General features: G+C 38.3%; 1 protein-coding gene and 1 long non-coding RNA gene across 4 annotated transcripts in view; one reads left to right on the top strand and one right to left on the bottom strand.

Annotated features, from left to right (window-relative positions):
• Window positions 1-25,158, bottom strand: part of Mei4 (meiotic double-stranded break formation protein 4) — a 173,821-nt gene that overhangs the window by 3,836 nt on the left and 144,827 nt on the right.
• Window positions 1-25,158, top strand: part of LOC102553441 (uncharacterized) — a 95,248-nt gene that overhangs the window by 15,061 nt on the left and 55,029 nt on the right. For all 3 annotated transcript variants that reach the window (XR_015627343.1, XR_015627345.1, XR_015627344.1), the window contains exon 4: window positions 22,781-22,911. This is a non-coding gene — a long non-coding RNA (uncharacterized LOC102553441). The remainder of the gene's footprint in view (window positions 1-22,780; window positions 22,912-25,158) is intronic.

The following is a 25,158-nucleotide window of genomic DNA, read 5'->3' as shown; positions in this document are numbered from 1 at the left end:
CACACTCAGGTTCCCATTCACAGCACTGCTATGTGTGTACTGTTACCAACGCAACTGCATCCTATTACCAAAAAATGGTCAATCACTGCCCATTATTTTTTTTCCCTCTCATTACCACATTCCAACATCAATTCATTGCCACAGCAGACATCCAGAGCAGTGGCAGCTAAGCATGTCTGGAGTATTCCTGTTTTCTTCTCATTCACTGAGCTCTCATGTGGTGCACAGAGACTACATAGCTGCTGTCTCCCTAATGCTTGCCTGCCCCACTGGTAAAGAGATAGGGAAGTATAACGCCATCAGGATTAGTTTGTAAAAGCTACCAGAAAAATTGCTCTATAGCACAGGCAGACATCAATGTACAATAACAAGAATTGTAACAAAAACGAAGAGGCACATTACCACAGACATAATAATCCTTCAGCATCTGCCCCCGAAACTGATAACGTGGTTGACAAATTATTTTAAATTATTATTTATGGAAACTCAGAGATATTTAAGAAAATAGAGAATTTAATAAAATCAAGATATAAAAATTAACAAGTTGATATAATTAAAATAAATGTAAAGAGATATTTTATTTGTCAATAAAAGTAATAAAATAAAGTCAGCACCAACATTAATCATAGTGGAAAAATATGTATTATCCACAAATAAAGGGGGGTGTGAGGAATAATGTAAATGGTTGATAAAGCACAGGTGATTTATAGGGAGGAACAAAGAACAGATGTTTTAATTTTAGGAGTAGGAAAGGAAGAAGATACCAACAGTGGACAAAAAGAACATTTAAATCGATAATAGATGAACATTTTTCAAATTTATGGATGGATTGAAATGCCTAGCTATGGAAGGGACAAGCTATCCAGTCTCAGTCCAGGCAAAGCTGCACCACCATATATTGTAATCAAATGGTCAAAGGTGAAAGATCAAGGGAGCTTATGAGAGCATCAAGGAAAAGCACATCACACATAAGGGACGACCACTCAGCTCAATGGGAGACCTCTTGGAAGAATGTTCCCAATCCAGGGGACAGATGGTGATTTATCCAGACAAGACGAGAGTACGTACGTACACACATCCCAACCAAACACACTTCACATGGCATGGCCGTACAGAGATGAGAAACAGAGGAAGACTTTCATGGACAAGCAACTCTGAGAGTTACTCACTCTCAAAAATCTCTTTAAAAATTAAATACATGACGAAGGGAAATCTTCAAGCTTAAAGAGAAACACACTCCTCAGTAGTTTAGCAACATGAAAGAATAAAAAACACTGGTAAAATATATACAATTAATTTCTGAGTAATTATATTGCATAAACATGGCATATACATGAATTATGTATTTACTATGAAGGTTAAAAAGTTAGTTTCATTTTTTACTCAAAAAAAATCTAAAAATATCTAAATTATGACACCAGAAGCACACAATGTGGAAAGTCAATATTTTTTATGAGATCAAAATTATTATCAGCTTAAAATAGCTTATTTTAACTATAGAACTCTTTTAAACTACAAAGTCAAAATATATGATAGATACTAGAAACATAAGCGTATAATCAAAGCACATCTCTAGAGAGAAACATGGATAACAGGAAATAAAGGAACAAAAGATATATAAAATTCAAATCGCAGAGTTGGGTAAACATTGGCAGCTGACCCATCTACCGCATAAGTCTTGCATCGAAGGCTCAGGGATCAGTCTGTAAGAGGGAGTGGAGATATCCTAAGAGCCAGCTACACCCATCCATTTTCACCACCATGATTTCCTAAGCATGGGCTGGACAAGGATAATGCCAATAAACACACTAACTTGGAAAGAGAAAATGCTTATGAGACCTTAACCTTGCACACAGAAGAACAGACAGCTAAGGAGTGCAGAGAGGGAGAAATCATCTTCCCTAGAAAAGGACCTAAGATGGTCAGACTCGATTTTCCGATCTCTGTATCAGTGAAACCCTAGACTTCTTCTTCAGTGTATAAATGAGATGACTAAACTTACATTATCTCTGTAGTGTGTGTGTGTGTGTGTGTGTGTGTGTGTGTGTGTGTGTGTGTGTGTGTGTGTGTGTTAGATTTGTTCTGGTGTAAAAGACAGCAGTATAAGTAAATGAGGAAGATGCTGTAAAGCTTAGTGTAAACTGAATATACTGGATGGCACTTCCCCCTTCTCCTCTCAGCATTGTTCTCATAGGGAAATACGGACACAGGGCTTAGAGGGAAAATGGTCATCTGCTAAGCCAGAGGATGAATGGCACCCATGCATTTAAGTGTCAGACTCTTGAGGTCACTGTGCAGCCAGACACCTTGAACGCTCAGGGATATGTGAACAGTCTGTAGTATGGGGCTTCCTCTAGCCCACCTGCATCTATTACAACTTACTTTTACTGAGTTTCCATTGCCTTGAAAGATACACCTTCCTTTTCTATACTGTGTGGAAAAGAGAGAGAGAGCCAAAGGATCAAAAAGAAAGCCAGAGTCTTTGGCAACAGTAAAAAGAAAACCAAACAAACAAATAGGAGAGAAGGAAAAAGGAAAGATAATATAAACTTGAGGTTTAGTGTATAGCTTGGATGTTTGTGTTTAACTGCAAAACACAGAAACACAGTAGCTCATTAACAACGTGATAGTTCAGGTTTGGCACCAGGGGCACACAGCGGCGGGCGCAGCCTGGCCTGCTGAAAAACAAGCAGCCTGCCACAGAAAGTATTAAGACACACCACATTTTCTTACTCCTACATAAATGGGAGATGTGGGGGGAAATTGGGATGTTGCAGAGAGGAAAATGAAGTCAAAGACTATGGCCGCATAATCTAAATGTTAAATTAAATGTTCACTGAATATAATATATCATTAGCTTGGTATTCTATGCGCCAGGTTTTGTTGGACAGAAGAAAAAGTAAGATACAACTAAAATTAGTCTTCTCCTCAGAGAAGGAACTCAACACAACATTTTAAGATAAAGGTCAGTTGTCACCGTGATAATTAAGTGGGAAAGTTGCCCCTGACCTTTAGTGAGTTATCCATTTTATTTAGTAGACAGCAAAGACAGCAAAGTAGATTTCACACAAAGATTTCTGGGGAAGAAGTTAACACTGTGAGCCATTTTCTCAGGGGCTGGCAGTTTCTGGGGCACCAAAGAAGCAATGGAGGAACTGGCATAATCGCAGGCAGAAGCAAGGCCTGGCAAAGAGAGCACACGACCACACCCGCAGTCATGCAAGGCTCAGAGCAGCACGGTGGACCTATGCGTCCATATGGCCAATAGCTTGTATTTACAGTAAAGCACTCACTTACACTGTGCCTCTTTCAGAGGTTGCACAACAGACTGTCCCTCTCCCTACACCTCAGATTTTAGGCCTATGTTGAGGGCACACAAAGCTCCGGCCAGAACAGAGAGTAGATAATTCCATTAGATTTTCTACTGAGGTGTGAGCTGTGGCACAATGCTGCTATAGACTGGCATCATTCTTTAATCAAAAGCCCTGGCGGAGGAGACTACAAAGGGCAGACACAGTGGGTACAAATTCACTGCACCTCTTATCTATAGCAGCATGTTTGCCTGTCTAAAATGTGGAATCCTGGAGATTCCTTCTAGAGAATTTTGTTTGATCCGTGAGCTACCTTAGGTGAAGATTTCTGTATTATTAAAACCGGTACTTGATATTTTAGTATTTTACCTTGCTTCTGTGGGAAACAGTTCAACAAGTATGCAAAGTTATATTTACATGAAAGTATTCATCAAAGGAATATACACAATAGAAAAACATTTTTAAAAAACCTGTTCTTCATTAGGAGATGCACTTTAAAATGATATCTGCATTAACCAACTGTATCAACTCTTAAATCTGTTCTTAGAGGCTAAGTTCATATGGCAGTAACAAAAGGAGCCGCCATTATTCAGGAAGGCAATTTGTACAAATGTGCTCTGAGGGTGAGAGTGATAGTTATTTTCTGAAAACTGTATGGATAAGGCTCGCCATGGGCATGCACAGGGAGAAGGTCCTTTCCTATGAAGCCGTCTGAGAAAACAAAATGCTGCTCTCAAGATGTACATGAAAGGAAATTGTCAATTAACACACATCCCACACTGAATTTACTAGGAAATAACATTAAGTTGTTAAAAGGATTAAAATACATCAAACATTTAAATAATACCGATGATGTATGATTCTTCTGTTGTGATCTATTATGCTATCTTAACTATTATTTTAGAAAAAGGAAAACAAAAATAGGGTCCCCTTTTTGACATTAGAGGGAAGCTGGGATTTTTGGAGAATGAAGCCTATGTTGATCACTAAATTATCTTCAGGCTTCTACTAACTTCTCTGCCTGGAGAAATGCAAAGCCACATGAATGCCTTGTTACCTATAGTCTCCTATTAATAAAATCTTTCGCATACAGCAGTACAACAATGATTCTTTCCCCTGTTGTTCAGAAATGTGTGCACTAAGGGTTCTAAATGTGGGTTGATACTAGAAGGGCCAAGGAAAGTGTAATTTGAGTATCAACACACATGTAAAAGGCTCTTTAATCTTCTCTACCTTCAATCCTCTAATTCTTGAAAAACTAGCTTCTTTTTAACTAAAAGAAATCATTCTGTAGTCATTTAAGATGAAATGTGGACACTCCAAATCTATTCTAGGCCTTCATCGGTAAATATCAGATTTGTGTATGTAACCCAATAGCATCATGGATCCATGCAAAGTACTTTAAAGATTTTATGTTTTCAGTTTCCCTTGGAGAAATATCTTGTGGCTTGATTTCCATTTATAACTTCATTGGTTAGTATATCAAGCAGGTTGACAAATATGATGGATAGATGATATCAACATTAATTCTCAGATTCCACACTAAAGATTGGAGAGTTCCTAATAAATGTAAATTGCATTTCTGTGTTCTAAATCAACTTTATTTGGGTTTAGCCTGCATCCCTATTGCTTCTTATGGTCTGAGATATTACTTTTGCGGCTATAAACTCTAGCCATACAGGCTTCTTTCTCTTATTTTCAGAAGCCTAAGGCTGGTCATACATTCCAAATACATGTTGTTTAATCATTTTTGTCTTGCTTCACAAATCTCGACAAAACAATAGAAACCAGGTGATTAAATTACCAATAAAAAGGCCATAGAACAAGAACAGGACAGAGGGACTGGAACAAATGTAGTAAGTCTCTAAGTCCTAAAATTTGAGTGACGGTGCTTGGAATCTTAAAGTTTACACATTGTAAACCCTGATTTTGCACACTTTTATCCTAATGCAGTACTTCGTACCCTAACAAGCTTATCCCAAGGTGCGATAATAAACAGAACAGGGTTTCTGCCTAAGAATATTTCACTCTACCAAAAAGTATTTCTAGCATGAGTTGAATATTCCAAAAAGCAGCAGGTTTGGGGCAAGGTGTACTTAAGATTTCAGCTTTCTATTTCTTCCAGACTGTACAATGTTTGCAATATATAAAGCTCCACTAATTGAGGATGAGACCCAATTCTGAACATGAAATAAGAGTTACATGTTCTCTCTTTAGACAATGTCTGGCATTAATTCTGCACAGTATGCCTTCATTTTGCTGCAACCTGTGAAGGCAGGTATGGAATTTGCCACTACAGCATCATGCTGTGACTCAGAAATTTTCTGATTAGGGAGGATGTTGGAATTTGGATTTAGACATGTTCAGCATATACATACATAGCAGTGAGGCAGGCAAAGAGCACAGCAAATGCCATAGGAGTTACATAGGAACTCCAAAGGAGGAACAACAGTAGCTTAAATAAACGATGCTGAGAAAACTGATTGTCCATAGGCAGAAGAATGAAATTTGACACATATCTATCATCTAACACAAACATTATATCTTAGTGGATCAAAAGCCTCATTTTGAAACCAGAAGCATTAAAACTGCTTGCAAAAAACATATGCAGAGCCCTACCTATGATATTGATGTAGAAAAGAACTTTCTGAACAGGACTTTATTTGCCTAGGGATTAAAGCTAGCCATTAATAACTGGAACCTCACAAAACTAAAAGCTTTCTGTAAACCTAAGGAAAGAATCAATCAAGTGAAGAAAAAGTAAGTGGGAAGCAATCTTTGCTAGCTATGTATCTGACAGAGGATTGATAGCCAGAATATACAAAAACTCAAAAATGGAGTCAAGGAAACAAATGACCCAATAAAATTAATGGGTGAAGGGTAGAGAATACAAGAAGAGGGTTAAACGAAAATGGGTAGGACAAAGTACAAAATGTGTTCATTATCCTTAGGAATAATGGAGGTGCTAGGAGCCATCAAGGAGAAGCTACAAGCCAGCAGGTAATCTTCCTGATTTGGCTCTGCCATGAACTATAAAGTTAATGACAGATTCACTTCTCTAGGCAAGGCCAAGAAGATAACATTTTAGGAAAAGATTTCTGCTATTAATATGCTTTTTATATATATATGAACTTCATTAATAACTTAGTCACAAAAATTGTGGTTTTTAACTTCTAATGAACCTGTTGAGCTTGTGACAGATAATGAATGTTTAGCCAGACAATTACTCTTAATAGATTTGCATGTAAACATTCTCTGTTGTAAACTTCTTATATAATTTATGACTTGAATTTATGTGGTGAACTTTTTACCATGTAGTCATGCATTGTGAGAGATGTGTAAGTGCTGAGGACAAAGAGAGGAAACTGAACTTTTTAAAGAAGAATCTTTTAAAAAGAACTTTTTGAGAACTCTCTTGGAAATCTTTTAGAGAGAACTTAGAAGTAAAAGTATTGGGAATGATGGCATTGGGAAAACACAGCATTTGGAGTAAGGGAATTGAGGAAAAAGGTGTTATTGTGACATCAGAGCAGGAGGAAAGAGCAAGATTAGAAGAAGAGAGCAGGCAGAAACTTTTTGGAGAACTAACAAGAATAAAGGCTAAAATCATTTTTTAAATACCCATTTTCTTCCTGCAACTTCAATTAGCAGGCTGGGAGTTAAAGCTGAGCAGCTCCTGCAGAGATAGAACAAAGACTACTTTACATAATCCCCTGCTGTTACTGAGAGGTGCTAAACACCAAGACTGCAGGCCTCAGAGGAACTTGGACTGGCAGGTCAGCTACCGCAGCAAAGTGACTTAGACTTAAGCTAGGTAAACATTTTATTATTAAAGAGCAACCCTAAATATCTCTCAAGATCAAGTCCTGTCCCCTCTGACACTCTTCCTCCTCTGCTACCTCAAGAGAGAACCAAGAAGATAGCTGGGGTTGGCCCCTGGCATGGAGGTACAAGTTAAAACTACTCTGAGATTTTTATCTCAGTCCAGTCAGAATGGCTAAGATCAACAAAACAAGTAATGAATGATGGCAAACCTGCTGAGAAAGAGGAACTCTCATTCACTGTTGGTGAGATTACAGATTGGAGAAACCACTTTGGAGACCAGTATGCAGAATCCCAAGAGAACTCAAAATAAATTTACTCTGTGACCCAGCTAGACCACTTCAAAGGACTAGATATTAACCTCCATAGATAACTTGGTCAATAGTATTTATGGATGTGCTAGTCAAAATAGCCAGGATATGGAAACAACCTAAATGTTCTTGAACAAATAAGTGGATACTGAAACATGATGCATATGTACATCTACTATTCAGTTATAAAGAAAACTGAAATCATTACATTTTCAGGTAAATGGATGGACCTAGAATGATTTTATTTTTTTACTGAGCAAAGTAAGCCAGACCCAGAAAGACAATTGAAATACATTCTCCCTGTATCCTAGCCTAAATCTTAAGATATGAACATACAAGATGAGGTAAACACAGACACTAGGAAAGTATGAAGGGACCCTAGTCAAGGGATGTGTGAGATTAGAGGGAAATAACTCAATAAAGGTGATACACAGTGGGAAACTGGAAAAAAAAGAAGGGGATTTAACTAGGGAGGAGGGAGAAAGACAGTACAGAAGGAAAAGGAGGAGAAATAACCAAGGTTGTCTGATAAAGCCGTAAGGAATCATATCATTTTATATTTACCTAAAATTATGCACATATGTTTATACATATGTATGTATAATCCTTGGATAAATACACAAGTGAACCCACACAGACACGCACACGCACACACACACACACAAACAGAGAGAGAGAGAGAGAGAGAGAGAGAGATACAAGCAATCAAACGGTTCTTCCAGCTGCAATACCTATGAATGACAATAAATGGCCATCATGATAACAAGACTCTGTAAAGATGCAATAAATGACAATCACATGTGGGTAATAACCAATATCTGTCTAATTGGATTTAGAGCCTAGTCAATGAAAGAAAAATATGCCTGGCACTGAAAATTCTAGGAGTTTCCTAGGTCCAGTAAGGTCAGGAACAATAGAAAATAATCTACCTCTGAAACTCTGCTGTATCAGTGTGATTCTTGACTACATTCTACATTTTATCTTTGTAACCACATGTATCTGTACCTACTGCGTTTCCTTATAGCAAATGGAAAATATCACAGAAAACCACACCTGGACACAACTCAGAAATGAACAAATCATGGGGAGTCCAGCCCTGATGGATGGATGCACTTATATCACAGCTCCTGCATCAGTGGCTCAGGGAATATCACAGAAGAGGGGAAGGGAAGAATTTAAGCATTAAGAATATGAGGAAGTTTGTGGTGAAACAGTATCTCCAAGAATGGCTGAATAAACTGGGCTAGAACAACAGCAAGATCAGTGGACATGTTAACATGTAGGGGGACATGGGGGACATGTTCACATGGAGGGGGGCTATGTTAATATGGAGGGGACATGGGGGACATGTTAACATGGAGGGGGTAAAATTCCTGCAGACCCATCTCTAAACAAAGAATTCAAGGCAACTGTTGACTGCCAGGAGAGAAGAGAATTGGCCTCTCCCAGAGATGAGCCCCTTACTTATTGTTTAGTGCAAAACTGTCACCCTTGCAATCATATATTCACAAACAACAGAAATGGACTCAGATGGTTGTATTTATAGATCTGTGGAAACACTTAAATACATGTTTATGTATGTAACAAAAATAACTAAAGAAAAAGAGGAGCATAGGAAGGGATGAAGTGAGGGAAGGGAGGGTAAAATGTTGTAGTTCTATTTCAATTAACAAGGTCCTGCAAAAAAGGAATCAATAAAGAGATGGGCAAAGATTCCTTCAAATATACTCAACCATGTGATATCACTTAAAAGCATTTAAAGTGCTTTGTTATCTTTTATTACATAATGTTATTAAAGATGTATCATTTAGTTATCACATAATTGCTTCTTTCTTATCTTTAGTCTGAAATTCCTTACTTTTTTTTAGAATCTAAATGTTCTGCTAAGGTGAGAAAGTGACATATTCTTGATTCAAATACATACTCAGATACATTCCTTGAATTTACTAAAACAGTGACAATAAGTAAACAATACAATGACAAACCTTCAGACATTTCCAGAATGTTCTTTTTATGAAGCAGATATCAGTACTTAGTTTACCCCTAAGCTTTTACTTTTTCTAACGTCACTCATCATATTTCATATGTACAGAACTGTGTGCTGAAGGAACCACTTACTGAGGATGAAATGCTACTCATCTCTCATCTCCATATCTACCTTCCAAGTGTTAATTATCTAGGATCTACAGGTACAGACAGTGCAACAACCTGAGGACACCATGCTAGGCTCCTCTGTGTCCTATGGCTCCCTGCATAGGTGGTCTCTGTGTCTCTACCTACTCTAAACCCTATAAAAAGTTCGTTTTGAGGGTAACAGGGTGGAGAAGGACTTGCTGCTCCAAGAAAATAACTGAAGTGAGAAGTGACAGCAGAGAAGAAGGTGGGAAACATTGTAAGGCAGACATGTACACTTCTGGGCGTGTTAGAAATGAGAATGGATGTTGGCATAGTTAGATGTGCTTCCGCAGAGGTAAGTCTAACGGCATAAAATTGGAAAACAGGTATGAGTCTAGGAAATGTGTAAATGGTAGAGATGGAGTTCAATTACGTAGCTGATGAGTCAATCAATCATTATCCAATAAAAGAACCATTAAAACTCTGGACAGCTGAGCTTGCTTGAATCTCCTGGCTGGTGAGCAAACCAATACACTAAGAGGCTGTAGCTACTGGGAGAAGCTATGTAAACACTGAGCTGATCCCTTCTGGAAGTCACCTCATACCTCTCTTAAGGTGGCTGATCCTGATTCTGATATAAGTTCTTTGTAATAAAAATGAGGCAAAAAAGCAACACACTCACACACACATGCACATACACACACACACACACACACACACACACACACACACACACACACATAAATAAAAACAAAAACCCCACACTTTATTTACTTCTAGGCCCCTGTAGCAATTGGCTGAGCTAAATGGAAACTGTGGGGACTCCCTCACATTTACATCTATTTGGTCAAAATGCAGGGCCCCTGGAGGCCCCTAAAAGTCCAAACTGTCTTCTGGAATGAAAATAGTCTTACCAGGCATTGCCTTTGACCTCTGACACGTGTGTTGACTCCAGGTGGTTGACATCAGCACTACACTGAATTGAATTGAATTTTATTACACCCATGTGTCTTGAGGTTGGGTTAAATTTTTGAAGGTATGCAAATAACCTGAAGTTCCAGGCTATAAAATTTCACAAACCTTTCTGCTCATATTTCCAATTTTAATGGTCTCACATGTGCTATTTAATTAGGTGACCTCTTTCCGTTTGAAAACTTTTCATTTCTTTTAGCTCAAAATCTTCCAAGTAGAGAAGTTGGAACAGTCATTGCAAAAAGCAGACAGAGGCTGGTAAGAAAGACAGGGAGGGGCAGGGAGGAGGGAGGACCGAGGAAGAGCATGGGGCAGCAGGGAGAGGCAGGCACTCTCCGTCTGAGGAGGACAAACCTGCTGTACACATTCAAAACTCTGCAGAGGCAAGGTTGTCATCTGAGAAAACGCCAGGAGCTATGAGACTGAATTCACAGCTTTTACAATTTTGATCCAGGCAGTTCTTTAAGCTACTAAATGAGTCTGACTTTAGAAGTCATCTAAAAGAAAAGTTCTACTTCCTTTTGCAACAATTTTATACAATTTTTGAAAGTGCACTTTACTCTGAGTATGTTTCAATAAGCAGCTGACCTGAGAGGTTCTTTCAGAAAAAGAGCTGTCTGGGTAAAGCAGAAAACAGAAAAAAAAAAAAAAGAATGTCTCCCCTTAAAGACACATGATTCAAACTGAAACCCTGACCTGCTTTCAGCAGATTAGTTTAAGACATTTTGAACACAGAGTAATTAAAAAATCTCCTTTATGTGATATCACTAAACATACTTAGTCTAAAGAAATACACCATTATGGTAACTGCAGTTTTAATCTTAATTAAAACCCATATACAATCTGTCCAAATTTTTACATATAAAACGTAATAGATTTTTTTATTTTGCTTTAGAGCTGACAAACCACTAATAAAGTGAGTACATTCTAAGCAAAACTCTTGCCAGGTTTTCTGAAATTGTTTTGCTTAAAACTACTATGAGGAGGTCTGCCACATTTCGCAGTGGGGTAAGGAGGCTTTCCCATACCTCCAGACACTGTTTCTGGAGTGCTGTGTGGAGGATGCTTGGTATCTTTGTGCATAATTAGTATCAGCCAAGAGGTCAAGAATGTGCCGCCAAGCTCCTTGCAGATACTTACAGGGTAAGCAAGAAAATGACTGACATGCTCAGCACAAGTCAGTGGAAAAGCAACACATTCTCCTTCATTCTCTGCCAAATTATGCAATTAAAACTGCACAGTTTTATGTGAAATAGTACCAATGCAAAAGTCACATAAATGATTTTTTTTTCAGATGCAAGCAATACAACTGACAGAAATTCTTTTTTTCCATCCCAGGGCATATTCTCAAGTAGCCTAAGCAGGGAGTGAGCAGCTGTGTAAATAACCCATCTCTCCAATCGTGTTAAGTGGTACAACGGAGGAATCCGGTTTTCAGAGAATGCTTTGCTTCCCTTCCTTCAGTGGTGTTTCTAGTTTTTATCAAGAGTGACGTCTGTCTCATTCTAAAGCCCCGCCTCATAACCAGACAGCTTATGTGGGATGGACCCTTATGTAGACCTAACGGTCTCTACTCTGAGCATGCTCCAGGTCCTCATGGAAACAAGTGTTAAGTTCTGAGGATGGAGGCTGGAGCCCGACCCCTAAGAGGTGAAGTTTGAGAGCAATTGCCAGCTAATGGCACGTAATTCTCACAAGGTTTCAAACGCTTCCCACTGTCAGTAAATGAATATATGTGGTTATGTCATCATACTGTCAAAAGCATAAATTTTAATATGCCTCTCACCAGGGTGCAGGTTAGTACTGTCTGTTTGCCTCAAATGTGCAGATCCAAATTCAATTTCAGGTACTGCAAACATAACAAAACAAAATGTACCCAGCCTCAGACCGTTGATATATCATGTTAGGTCATATCACATTTGACTCAGTAAAACAGTGCTTTCATATAGTTGAGAGTTATATGTGGCATGAGTGTGTGTGTGTGTGTGTGTGTGTGTATACGTGTGTAAATAAGATTCACTTTCTTAACTGGTTCATTAGACTAAAAACAAATGAAACAGCAAAAGATAAAGTCCCAAAGAATTACTTGTATAGCATTTAATATTGAGATATCTAGTACAAAATAAAATCATTTATTTATAATTTAGATTTAAAAAAAACTGTTTTAAACCCAGATTGATAATGACAGCTCTTAATTTTATGAAACTAACTTTTAAAATAGTTATTATCTACATTTGAAATGTCTCCCTGGTTTCTGTATATTTTGAAATTTATTAAGACTTATAAGGTCACCTTTTAATGATGGTCCATTTTAGTTAAAACATATTTAGACATGTTGGTTGGATTTCAACCCTAGACAAAAGAACTACAAGTAACAGAGAAACACTGAGAGTCGGAGAAATAGTTTTCCTCAGAGAAGGCATAACAATGGTTATCTAATACCAAATGGACAACCCTGAAAATATGTGTGTACAAACAGCAGTACATAGACCAATAAGGTGGCATTTTTATATTTAGGAACACGGACACATTAACACACGCGCGCGCGCACGCACGCGCGCGCACACACACACACACACACACACAGAGACAGAGAGACCTATAGTAATCACAATTAATGAAAGAGGCCATAATTTTTAATGAAAGCAGGAAACTAGGTAAGAATGGGTTGAAGGAGGAAAGGGAAAGGAGAAAATGATAGTATATTAAAAATTATAAAACTATATAAAACAACTTCAAATCATTTTGGTTTTTATCAGCCAAAGTCTTATAAGTAGTTCATCTTTAAGACTTCTCACATTGAATACTGATGATATATATATATATATATATATAATCTGTTTTATTTACCAGCTAAATGCTATCACATCTTCAGATCAAAGGTTATTTATAAGTTCATATGAATTTTACATTTTTTACTCAAACAGTGAAATACATTATACAGAAACCCAAGAGGGACACATTTTACCAAGAGACACAACATAGCACCTTTGAGGACAATCAGTGTCTGGATCAACCAAATAAAATCTTTGAAATGCTGCGGTTACTGTGAATTCATTGCTAGATGCATTTTATCACTAATCTGTTGTGCTGTGTTTTACATATTAAAGGCCAGACACTGTCAGCTCCTCGGCGTTTGTTTATTTCTATCACCTGTCACTTGTTGCGGCTGCATCACTTAGTTCTGGTATGAAGTACTGCATTTTCAGGATGGTCCTGAGAGGGATGATCTCACCCAAGCAGTGCTCTTGTTCCCCCAACTCAAAGATCTTGTAGAGAGCCTTCACAAGCATAAATGTCTTTGATTTGTGTGTGAGAGAGTGAGGGGGTGGGGCAGACATTCCCAAATCTTCCAGCGACATTTCTACCGATCTCCAGTCAGTAAGTTTTAGAGAAATATGTTTATATTCTACAGCAGTGTACTCTCTCTAAAACCAAGCCCTGTAGGACAAAGATTTCCACCTGCCATGGACGCTAATGATGTTAAGGTATTCAACTGGAAAATTCCAGAGTCAACTTCTTTGAGGATCAATATTTATCATGGTCACTTGAGACTGAACCACTAAACTATTGCAAATGAGTACCAGAAATTGGCAAATGGCATCCTCCACTAGCAACCAGTGGCTGAAGCCTATGGGAAAGAGTCTCCTTTTCCTGTCTTCTGAAAACTGGCAGTTTGTCTATCAAAATGTTTTCTTCTGATATATCTGTCCAGAAAAATCTGACAATTCTACTTGTGTGTGGGCTCAAATCTGTATATGGAAGGAATATGCTGACTAGAAATTTTTTAAAAATGCACACATTTGTAATAAGTCATAACCGTTATGTGACTACATTTATTCTTTTTTATTATTATTGAAAATAGATCTTTTTCGATGTCTTTCTTCAAAGACATGAAGTTTTTAATCATACAAGTTTTTCACTTGCTTGGTTAGAGTTATACCAAAATATTTTACATAATTTGAGGCTATTGTGAAAGGTGCTGTTTTTCTGATTTCTTTCTCATCAATTTGTCTTTTGTATATAGGAGAGCTACTGATTTATTTAGTTAAACTTGTATCCTGACACTTCACTTAAGTGTTTAACAGCTGTAGGAGTTCCCGGGCAGAATTTTTAAGAGTCACTTGCAAATACTATCATATTATCTGAAACTAATGATACTTGGACTTCTTCCTTTCCAATTTGAATCCCCTTGATCTCATGCAGATGTTTTTGCTCTAGCTAGAAATTCAAGTATTATATTGAATAGGTGTGGAGAGAGTAGACACCTATGTCTCGTTCCTGATTTTAGTGGAATTGTTTTGAGTTTCTCTCTAGTTTGATGCTGCCCATGAGCTTGCTGTAAATTGCCTTTATTATGTTTATGGATGTCCATTACCATAAAGGGATCATGGATTTTGTCAGGGACTTTTTCTGCATATAATGTGATGATCCTATGGTTTGTCTTTCAGTTAGCTTAGAAGGTGGATTTCGTTTACTGATTTTCTTATATTAAACCATCCCTGCATTTCTTGGATGCAGTCTACTAGATCATGGTGGAAGATTTTTTGATGTCTTCTGGGATTCAGTTTGCAAATATTTTACTGAGTATTTTTGTATTTATGCTTAGTAAGGAAATTGTTCTATAATTCCCTTTCTTTGTTGCCTATGGAGTTTGGGTGTTCGTGTAACTGTGGCTTCATAAAATTAATTGAGCAATGTTCCTTCTGTTTTTATTTTGTGTAATAAATTGGGGAGTATTGGCATTAGCTCTTCTTTTAAAGTCTCATAGAATTCTGCATGAAAACCATCTGGTCTGGCCTTTTTGTTGTGGTTGTAAGACTTTTAATGACTGTTTCTATAGCATTAAGAATTATAGGTCTATTTAAATTGTTTATCTGATCTTGATTTAACTTTTGTAATTGAAAAATTATCCTTTTATTTTAGATTTTCCAATTTTGTGGAGTGCAGGGTTTTAAAGCGCGTCCATGGTGATCCTTGAATTTCCTTGGTGTCTGCTGCTGTGCTTTCCCCCTTTCTTTTCTGTTATTGTTCATTTGTCTACTCTTTGTCTTTTAGTTAATTTAGATAAGGGTTTGTCTATTTTGTTGATTTTCTCAAACACCTACGTTTTGTTACAGTGATCCTTTTTATTGTCCTCCTTCATTATTTCCTCTCTTTATTTCTTGCTGTATACTCCTCTTAGGTGTGGCTAAGCTATTTGTTCTAGAGCTTTCAGGGTTGCTCTTAAGTTGTTAGTATGAGATCACAGATCACTCCTTTTTTTTTTTTGGAAATTCATGCACTTAGTGTTATGACCTTTCCTCTTAGTGCCACTTACATGGTGTCTCATATGTTTGGGTATGCTTTGTATCCACAGTCATTGGATTTTAGCCATTTTTAAATTGTTTTTATTCCTGTCTTGATCCATTTTCATTCAGTAGAGAAATGTTCAGTTTCTATGGGTTTGTAAGGTTTCTTCTGTTAATAATATATAACTTTAATATGTGGTGGCCTGTTATTTTTCTTATAATGTTGCTTTGTGTGCAAGTATGTGATCAACTTTGGAAAAAGTTCTTTGAGATGAAGAGTGGAAGATGTATATTCTTTTGTGTTTGGGAAATATCTATTAGGTCCATTTGGTTGTAACATTTATTAATATCAGCATTAGTCTGTATAGTTTTGGTCTGGGTAACTTTTCCATTGTTGAGAGTGGGGTATTGAAGGCTCAGACTATTAGTATGTGAGAGTTATGTGATTTAAGCTGTAGAATTGTCTTTTTTTACAAACTTGAGTGCCTTTATTTCTTGGGGCTTAGATGTTAAGAGTTAAAATGTCATCCAGAAGTCTATTGGTTGGAAGTCTATTTTGTTAGATAGTAAAATGGCCATACTAGGTTGCTTCTTAGGTCTGCTTGCTCGGAATATCATTTCTTCCAACCTTTTTCTCAGAGGAAATCTCTATCCTTGATGGTGAGGTTGCTTCTTGGATGAACCAAAAGGATGGACCGTGCTTTGCATCATTTTTATTAGTCTTTATCTTCTTATTGGGGAATTGAGACTATAGATATTGAGAGGTATCGAAGACCAGTAGTTGTCGATTCCTGTTATTTTGTTGTTGGTTATGGTGCTGGTGGTGCGTGTGTGTGTGTGTGTGTGTGTGTGTGTGTGTGTGTGTGTCCTCCCCTTCCTTTGATTTTGCTGGTTTGAAATTATGTATTCTCTATGTTTTTATGGTTTTAGTTAACCTCTGTAGGTTGGCATTTTCCTACTAACATCTTTTGTGGCCCTGTATTTGCAGATAAATATTGAATAAATTTGGTTTTGTCATGAATATATTTTTCTATCTAGTGATTGAAATTTATGCTGGGTAGTTGTCTGGACTGCCATCTACAGGCCTAGATATTTTTAAACATACTTTTAATATGGGTTAACAAATGCTTTAATCCCTCTTCTAGCTCACAGTCCAAAGATAGGGGAAAAAAGATGGCAAATAGGACAATGTGATATGGACCTGTTTACAAGTAGTTCTTTCTAGTGATTCCATCTCCATTGTCAGCCATCCAGTTCAGTAGGGCCAGGATACCAAATATGAATCAGCAGTAGTGGCACGATGCAGCAGAAACATCCAGGCTTCTGCTGAATTGACACGAATCAGTGGAAGCAACCAGGACCAGGAGATGAGGAGACACCACAAGAAGATGGGAGAGCAAAGAAGTGTTGCAAACTAGCTATGCAAGGGTGCCACCACTGTCCATTGAGTCTTATTTATACTTTCTCCAAATATCAAGTGCCCCCCGCCAAGGGTCTTGTCTCAGCAAAGCACCACATGAATCTGCCTTAGTAAAACACCACATGAGTCTGCATCACCTGATACTACAAGAAACTTCCTCTTCAGCCATCTGTGGTCTCTTAAAGTCTTCAGCACATTTCTCCAGGCCCTCTGGCTTTTAGAGTCTCTATTGGGAAGCTGAGTATAATTCTAATAGATCTACTTTTATACGTTTCTTGGTCTTTTCCCCTTACACTGTTTACTACTCTTTCTTCACTCTATATGCTTAGAGTTTTCATTATTATGTGGCAAGAAAACTTTCCTTTCTGGTGCAGTGTATTTGGTGTTCTGTATGCTTCTTACTCCTTTATAGGCTACAACATTCTTTAGGTTAGGAAAGTTTTCTTTTATGATTTTGTTGTATACCTTTTTCTGGGCCTTTGAGCTGGGTTTCTTTTGTTTATATTTTGCAGTGTCAAAGATTTCCTGGATAATTTATGTAAGATTTTTATATTTAACGTTTTCTTTGACTACTGTATCCATTCTTTTTTCCTTTAGTATCTTCAACACCTGAGAATCTTTCTTCCATTTTTTTTTGTATTCTGTTGGTGAAACTTGCCTCTGTAGTTCCTGTTCAAATACCTAAAGTTATCATTTCCACAGCTGTCTCCCGAGTCTGTGTTTTGTTTATTGAATCTATTTCCAACTGCAGGTGTTGAACAGTTATATTTATTTCCATATATCGTTTGTTGTTGGATTTCTTCAATGGAATTATTAATTCTTATTTACAGCCTCCTATCATATTCATAAAGGTTGTCTTAAGGTCTTTTTCTTGTGCTTCAGGTATATTGGAATATTCAGGGCCTGCTGTGGTAGGAGAGCTGGGCTCTCTTGGAAACATACTGTCCTTGCTATTGTTAATGGTTAATTGTGCTTTTATGCAGATACTTTGGTACCTGGATTTGGGATGACTAAAGGTTTATGTGTTGATTTCTTGACTTGTATTTGTTGAGTGAGTGTTCTGTTTCTTGATTTATGTTTCTTCTCTGAATTTTCAGAGAGAATGATGGCTATGTTGCCTGTCTTTCTGGCCTGCTCAGCAGAGGTATTCACAGGAATTGCCTGCTGGTGTTGAAGGCATGGTAATTGCAATGGGTAAGAGGAAGGTTAGAGAAGGTCTTTGTGATCTGTTGAGGTGGGAACTGGGAGGAAAGGGAGACCACAGTAAGTTTCTGGCTACAAAGTTGCGGGTAAGATAGGGGATTTGGATCAGAATTGTGGGTCTGTTTTCAGTCTCCTTTTTGCCCTGGTATTGGGAGCTGCAGCTCTTGGATTAGCAGATAGTGCCTGCTGAAACTGGGGAGAGGGGTAAAGAATGGTTACTGCTGGTGTTCTGGTGCAGCACTAGAAATAAAGATATTCTATATAAGAATATATCTGTATTTATATGAAATATATAGTTTAATTAAGAATGGACATTTATATAGTTCTACTAGCATTGAATTTTAAAGCATAATTTTTCTTAAATGATTAATATTCTATATTTAGACTTAAATTAGTTGCTTTTCCTACAATAATTTAGATGAGATTAATCGAACCCTTGTATTAAGGGCTATCATTCTTGCTATTTCTATATTACAGCCCATATTTCCCTTCTCTCTCCCTCTCTCTCTTTTCTTTACTTCTTTTTCCCTCCTTTTCTATATGGTTTCTATCTTTCTAATTTAAGACTCACTGGAATCCTTTGCAACTAAGTTATTAAGGTGTTTGGCCTAACTATTAAGTCATGGTGTTTTCAATTGTAACTATGCCAATGAACAAACAAAAAGAATGATTTGGTGCCCCACACTGAGTCCTGAAAGCCTCCCTCATCCAGGTCTTTGATCTATTTAAAGGTTCCCTAACCCCTATCCCCCAGAGGTTGCATATTTCCATTCATTTTCCTGGCCCTCTGGGATTTTCTCCTCTCTCCTTTGTCTCCACATACCTGATATTTCCCCCCTTTCCCTTCCCTTTCCTTTTCCCATCCAGTTCTCTTCCTCCTTCTACCTTTTATGATTATTTTGTGGGATTGAAGTATCCTCCCTTGGGCCTTCTTGTTTAACTTCTTAAGGTCTATGGGGTGTATCATGGGTATTCTGTACTTTTTGGCTAATATCCATTTATCAGTGAGTATATACCGTGCATGTTCTTTTGTGTCTGGATTACCTCACTCAGGATGATATCTCTAGTTTTGCCTGAAAAATTCATGATGTCCTTGTTTTTAATAGCTGAATAGTATTCTACTGTGTAAATGAATCACATTTTTGTATCTATTCTTTGATTGAGGGATATCTTGGCTGCTTCCAGTTTCTGGCTATTATGAATAAGACCGCTATGAATGCAGTAGAGCATGTATTCTTGTGATACCATAGAGCATCTTTTGGGTATATGCCCAGGGGCAGTATAGGTGGGACTTCAGGTAGAACTGCTTCTGATTTTCTGAGGAATTGCCAGATTGATAAGCATCAAACCCTGACACTATTACTGACACAATGTTGTGCTTGTAGACAGGTGTTCAGCATGGCTGTCCTCTAAGAGGCTCTAATCAGCAGTTGACTGAGGCATATGTAGATACTCACAGCCAGATTGGACTGTGGTTGAGAACCCCTATGGTACAGTTAGAGGAAGGATTGAAGGAATAGAATGCGATGGAAATCCTATAGGAAGCCCAACAGTGTCAACTAAACCCCTGGGAACTTCCAGAGACTAAGCTACAAACCAAAGAGCATAAGGGGCTGGTCTAAGGCCACTGGCACATATGTCTTAGAAGACTGCCTTGTCTGGCCTTAGTGAGAGAAGATGTGCTTAATGTATGGAGACTTAATGCCCCAGGGAGGAGGGGATTCTCCTTTGGGGCACCCTCCCAGAAGCAAAGTGGACAGGGGTTGGATGGAAGAACTCTGAGAGGGTGCCTATGAGGAGGCAATAGTTGGCATAAAAATAAATAAAATAAACAACAAAAATAAAATAAAGACTGATTTGGCAATACTATAGTGGGCTTCGGTTACTGGACATTTAAGGAAAGGTAGGGGAAATAATATTTATTAAAAACTAGTGGCTTTTAAATAAATATTTAAATTCCCTTTTTAGTCTCAAAGGACCAGGTAATACAATTATCTCGTTCTCAAAGTTAAAGAACCAGTGACTCAGACTTGGGTAATGAGAGGATTGTTTCTTAGGCCACTACAGCTCTGAAGTCTATATATTTCTTATCCTAAATCCCAAAGTCTGTTTGTGTGACCCAAGGTCAGTTACCTATTGATTTGTGTCACTCCACAGAAAGATCTAAAGAAGTTGTTGTGAATTGTGCACTCTTTCTGGATTAGGTTTTGTGAAGATTTCAACCAGACCATCCTTGAACACTAGTTTGTAAATTCCATTCTGACTGAAGGACCACAGGTGCTCATATAAAGTGGTGCATACGTCACTTATATTGTATGACGGGCTTCTACCATTAACTGTTATATCATTGAGCCTCTTATGCTTTTGACATTTTCAAAATATGTCAAATTCTGTTGTTACAGAAGTACACTATTAATACATCTATTTTTAATACAAAAAAAGTGAGCTGAGAATTCAGTGTTTACTGTTACAATACAAATTTCTTTGAAGGTCTGATAGAATTCTGCACTAAAACATCTGGCCTTGGGTTTTTTTGGGGGGGGGGCGGTTGGGAGACTTTTAATAATGACTCCTTCTATTTCCTTAGGGTTATGGGACTGTTTAGATGGTTTATTTGATCCTGATTTAATTTTGGTTCCTGGTTTCTGTCTAGAAATCATCCATTTCATCTAAATTTTCCAGTTTTGTTAAGTATATAGGTTTTTGTAGTAGGATCTGAGGTTTTTTGATTTCTTCAGTTTCTGCTGTTTTATCTCCCTTTTCATTCCTGATTTTTAAATTTGGATACTGTCTCTGTGCCCTCTAGTCAGTTTGGCCAAGGGTTTAATCTATCTTGTTGATTTTCTCAAAGAACCAGCTCGTAGTTTTGTTGATTCTTTGTATAGTTCTTTGTTTCTACTTGGTTGATTTCAGCCCCGAGTTTCATTATTTCCTGCCATCTACTCCTCTTGGGTATATTTGCTTACTCTTGTTCTAGAGTTTTCAGGTGTAGGGACCCCCATGGAGGAGCTGGCAGAAGCACTGGAGGAGTGGAGGGAGATTGTAACCTTATAGGAAAACAATGTTGGCTGGCTGGACACCTAGTGCTCCTAGGGAGTAGACCACCAAGGAGTGTACATGGCTCCAGTTGCATATGTAGCAGAGGATGTCCTTGTCTAACATCAGTGGGAGGTGAGGTTCTTAGTCCTGTGGGAGTTTGATGCCCCAGTGTAGGGGGATGCTGGAGTGGTGGGGTGGGAATTAAGTGGGGGAACACCCTAATAGAGGCAAAGGGGAGAGGGGAGAGGTGAGAGGGACATATGGGATGGGTGATTTGTGGAGGGGTAACTGGGAAGGGGGATATCATTTGAGATGTAAATGAATGGGATGATTAATAAAAACCTTCTTTCCCTGGTTTCTAAATATGATCGACAGCCCACTAATCTCTCATGACTCTACATGCTCTGTAATGATGATGCTCCAGTTCTCCAGACTTGAAACATGCCTCCAGGATCATATGCCCTTTAGTCATGTCAAACACAGAAAAATTAAGCTATCATTTAATCTTCCTTCATTCACATAAGTTTTTCCCATGGTCTGTTATGGGTTACATAAAATGAAGAATCTCTTTGATATTGACCTTAAATGGTGGAGAAAGTTATATACACACACACACACACACACACACACACACACACACACACACTCACACGTGTATGCAGAGAGAGAGAGAGAATGAGAGAGAAAGGAGAAGAAGAAGAAGAGGAAGAGGAAGAGGAAGAGGAGGAGGAGGAGGAAGAAGAGGAGGAGGAGGAGGGAGAGGAAGAGGAAGAGGAAGAGGAAGAAGAAGAAGAGGAGGAGGAGGAGGAGGAGGAGGAGGAGGAAGAGGAGGAGGAAGAGGAGGAAGAGGAAGAGGAAGAGGAAGAAGAAGAAGAGGAGGAGGAGGAGGAGGAGGAGGAGGAGGAGGAGGAGGAGGAGGAGGAGGAGGAGGAAATGGGGATCTACTCACGATGGGCCCCTAGTCTGTTTAGCTTCACAGTCATGAGACTGAAGGCAGAAGTGACTCCCTATCTACCTTTCTTTTTAAAGGTTGTGCTTCAATGCCTTCCTACATGTGCACTTTTCCATGTTAGACTCTTTTTCATGGTATGCTTACATGTATGTATTAATCCTACAAAAGAAAACTGAATTTAAGATGACTTTATATTATATCATGATTATATTTTTCTCAGGAATCTTCCACTGTGTATTTTAAACAGTAACAGAGCATTGAGCACTGCACACATTGAACCCCCCCTCACTCCCCAGCTTTCCTACTAGCTTTGCTGACTTAGAATGTCCCTACTTTTTCTTTAGTTGCCTCTCACCTTTATGAAGAATGAACTGTGGGGTATTTGGATCCTCTTTGTCACCCCAGTAAAGAAATCTCTTTCCATGTGAAGGAATCCAGCCCTCAGCTCTAAGCCTACAAGCATGAAGATTAGGAGGTGAGTCACTGTTACTTCAGGAAGCCCCTTGCCAGGACCTCTCCTAAGCCTTTCCCAGAAATGCATCTTCTTACCACTTCTTCAATGCAAACCTACATTGGTATTTAAATAACTCTAGGGTAGAAGTTGCAATAAAAGGAAGTAGTCTTAATCATCTATTTCCAGAAAGCAGTTCGGTGGGGTATAGTCATAAGAAATTCAAAACAAAAGCTTCTTTAGAAACTGCATTTATGTGCTGTAAGGAACTAATAATGTGACTTCCTCCTCTGATCCAGCATATCGCAGCTACATGCAGGCCATAATTACATTCATGTTTGTCAACAGCTTGAATGGCACGTAATTATCTGTCCCTTTCTAATGCTGTTCCCGAACTGCTCTGTTCAAATGCCTTAAATAAAAAGTCACCATAGAATTAGAGAAAGTCAAATGAAAGACACAGGCTTTAAGGTTAGAGTTTGGACATCCAGCTTTATTAATAAGTGACACTCATCAGCAGTATTGCCTGCACTGAGCAAACTGAATGGAGAGCCACTGGGTTCACTTGCCTCAGGATTCTACACATTAATATCACTAAAACGTTTGTTTGAAGCAGAAAAATTCATCTGTGTACTTTTGGTCATTTCCCTCCTTTCCCTGCTTGTTTGTGCTATTTAGAAATGCATTGTGGGAACAGCTTATCCCAAGGGGAACTTTCCTCTGCCACCTCTCCTCCCATCTTCTTCAGACCTCCTAAGCCTGAACCACACAGGGAAGCTTCCCTTCCCCACCATCTTCTCTGCAAGGAAGATAGTAAAGGGCTCATAGTAAAGGGCTGGAAAAATGTTTTCCAAACAACAAGCTGGAATGTCTACTCTAATATGTAATAAAATAGACTTTCAACCAAAACAATCAAAGGAGACAGGGCAGGACACATCATACTCATCAGAGGAAAATCTACCGAGATGATATGATCTCTCAATTCTGAACATCTATGCCCCAAACACAAGGTAACCCACATTTGTAAAAGAAACATTGCTAAAGCTTAAACTGCACACTGAACTCCACACATTAATCATGGGAGACTTCAAAACTCCACCCTCACCAATTGACAGGTCAATCAGACTAAAACTAATCTGAAATAATGAAATTAACAGACACTATGAATTTTATGAACCTAATAGATATCTATAGATTATTTCACCAAAACACAAAAAGAATATACCTTCTCCTCTGCACCTCATGGATCCTTCTCCAAAATTGACCATATAGTCAGTCACAGCAAGCGTCAACAGATACAAGAACATTGAAATAGCTAGCACCTTCTATCTAATCAGACCACCATGGATTAAAGCTGGACTTCAACAACAACAGAAACACTGAAAAGCCTATATACTCATGGAAATTGAATAACTATACTCAATGATCTCCATGTCAGGAAGAAATAAAGAAGAAAATGAAAGACTTTCTTGAATTAAATGAAAATGAAGGCACCACATACCCAAATTTATGGGACACAATGAAAGCAGTGCTATGAGACCTGGGATAAGGGAGGCACCCAAGAATCAGTGAGGGTGACCTTAGCTGTGGTTCACAGTATCATCCGGGATATGGAACCTGAAGAGGCCACCTTCTGTAGCCAGGCAGGAACCCCAGTGGAGCAATAGGGACACCAACACATCCACAAAACTTTCAATCCAAAATATATCCTATTTATAAAACAAACAAACGAACGAATGAACAAAAAATACAGGGACAGGAAATGGAGCAGAGACTGAAGGAATGGCCTATTATTAACTGGCCCAACTTGAGAACCATCCCATCAAGTACCAATCCCTGAAACTATTAATGATATGCTGTTATTTCATTTTTATAAGAAAAAATAATTAATGAAGATTAATGGAGTTTGTTCTATAGTTTGAGTCCAAACTCCTATTTTGGACAGGACAATAGCAACTATTGACTGAAAAATCCAGGCTTTCACAGTTGTATAGGTAACCTGTGCAAAGGTTTAAGTGGTAAACAATTCACTTACCACACAAGCCTTTGCCATCAATCAGAAGGGCAGCACCGAAGAAGAAGCACTAATGGAGACTATCAGGGAGGAAAAGGAAGAAAATGACCAGTAAGGAACTGGAAATGTGATTCCAGATAAGTTCTATTTGAGTAATGAGGTGGAGGAATTCTGCATCAGAAAAGAGACCCCCCCCCCGGAGAGAAAGTGATATTGGAATCTGCATAAAGATCTGAGAGACAAGAAGCAGCTAAGGT

Source organism: Rattus norvegicus, chromosome 8 (assembly GCF_021556685.1).
Source record: "Rattus norvegicus strain SHRSP/BbbUtx chromosome 8, alternate assembly SHRSP_T2T, whole genome shotgun sequence".
Lineage (NCBI taxonomy): Eukaryota > Metazoa > Chordata > Mammalia > Rodentia > Muridae > Rattus > Rattus norvegicus.
This window is presented reverse-complemented; position numbering and strand designations above follow the sequence as displayed.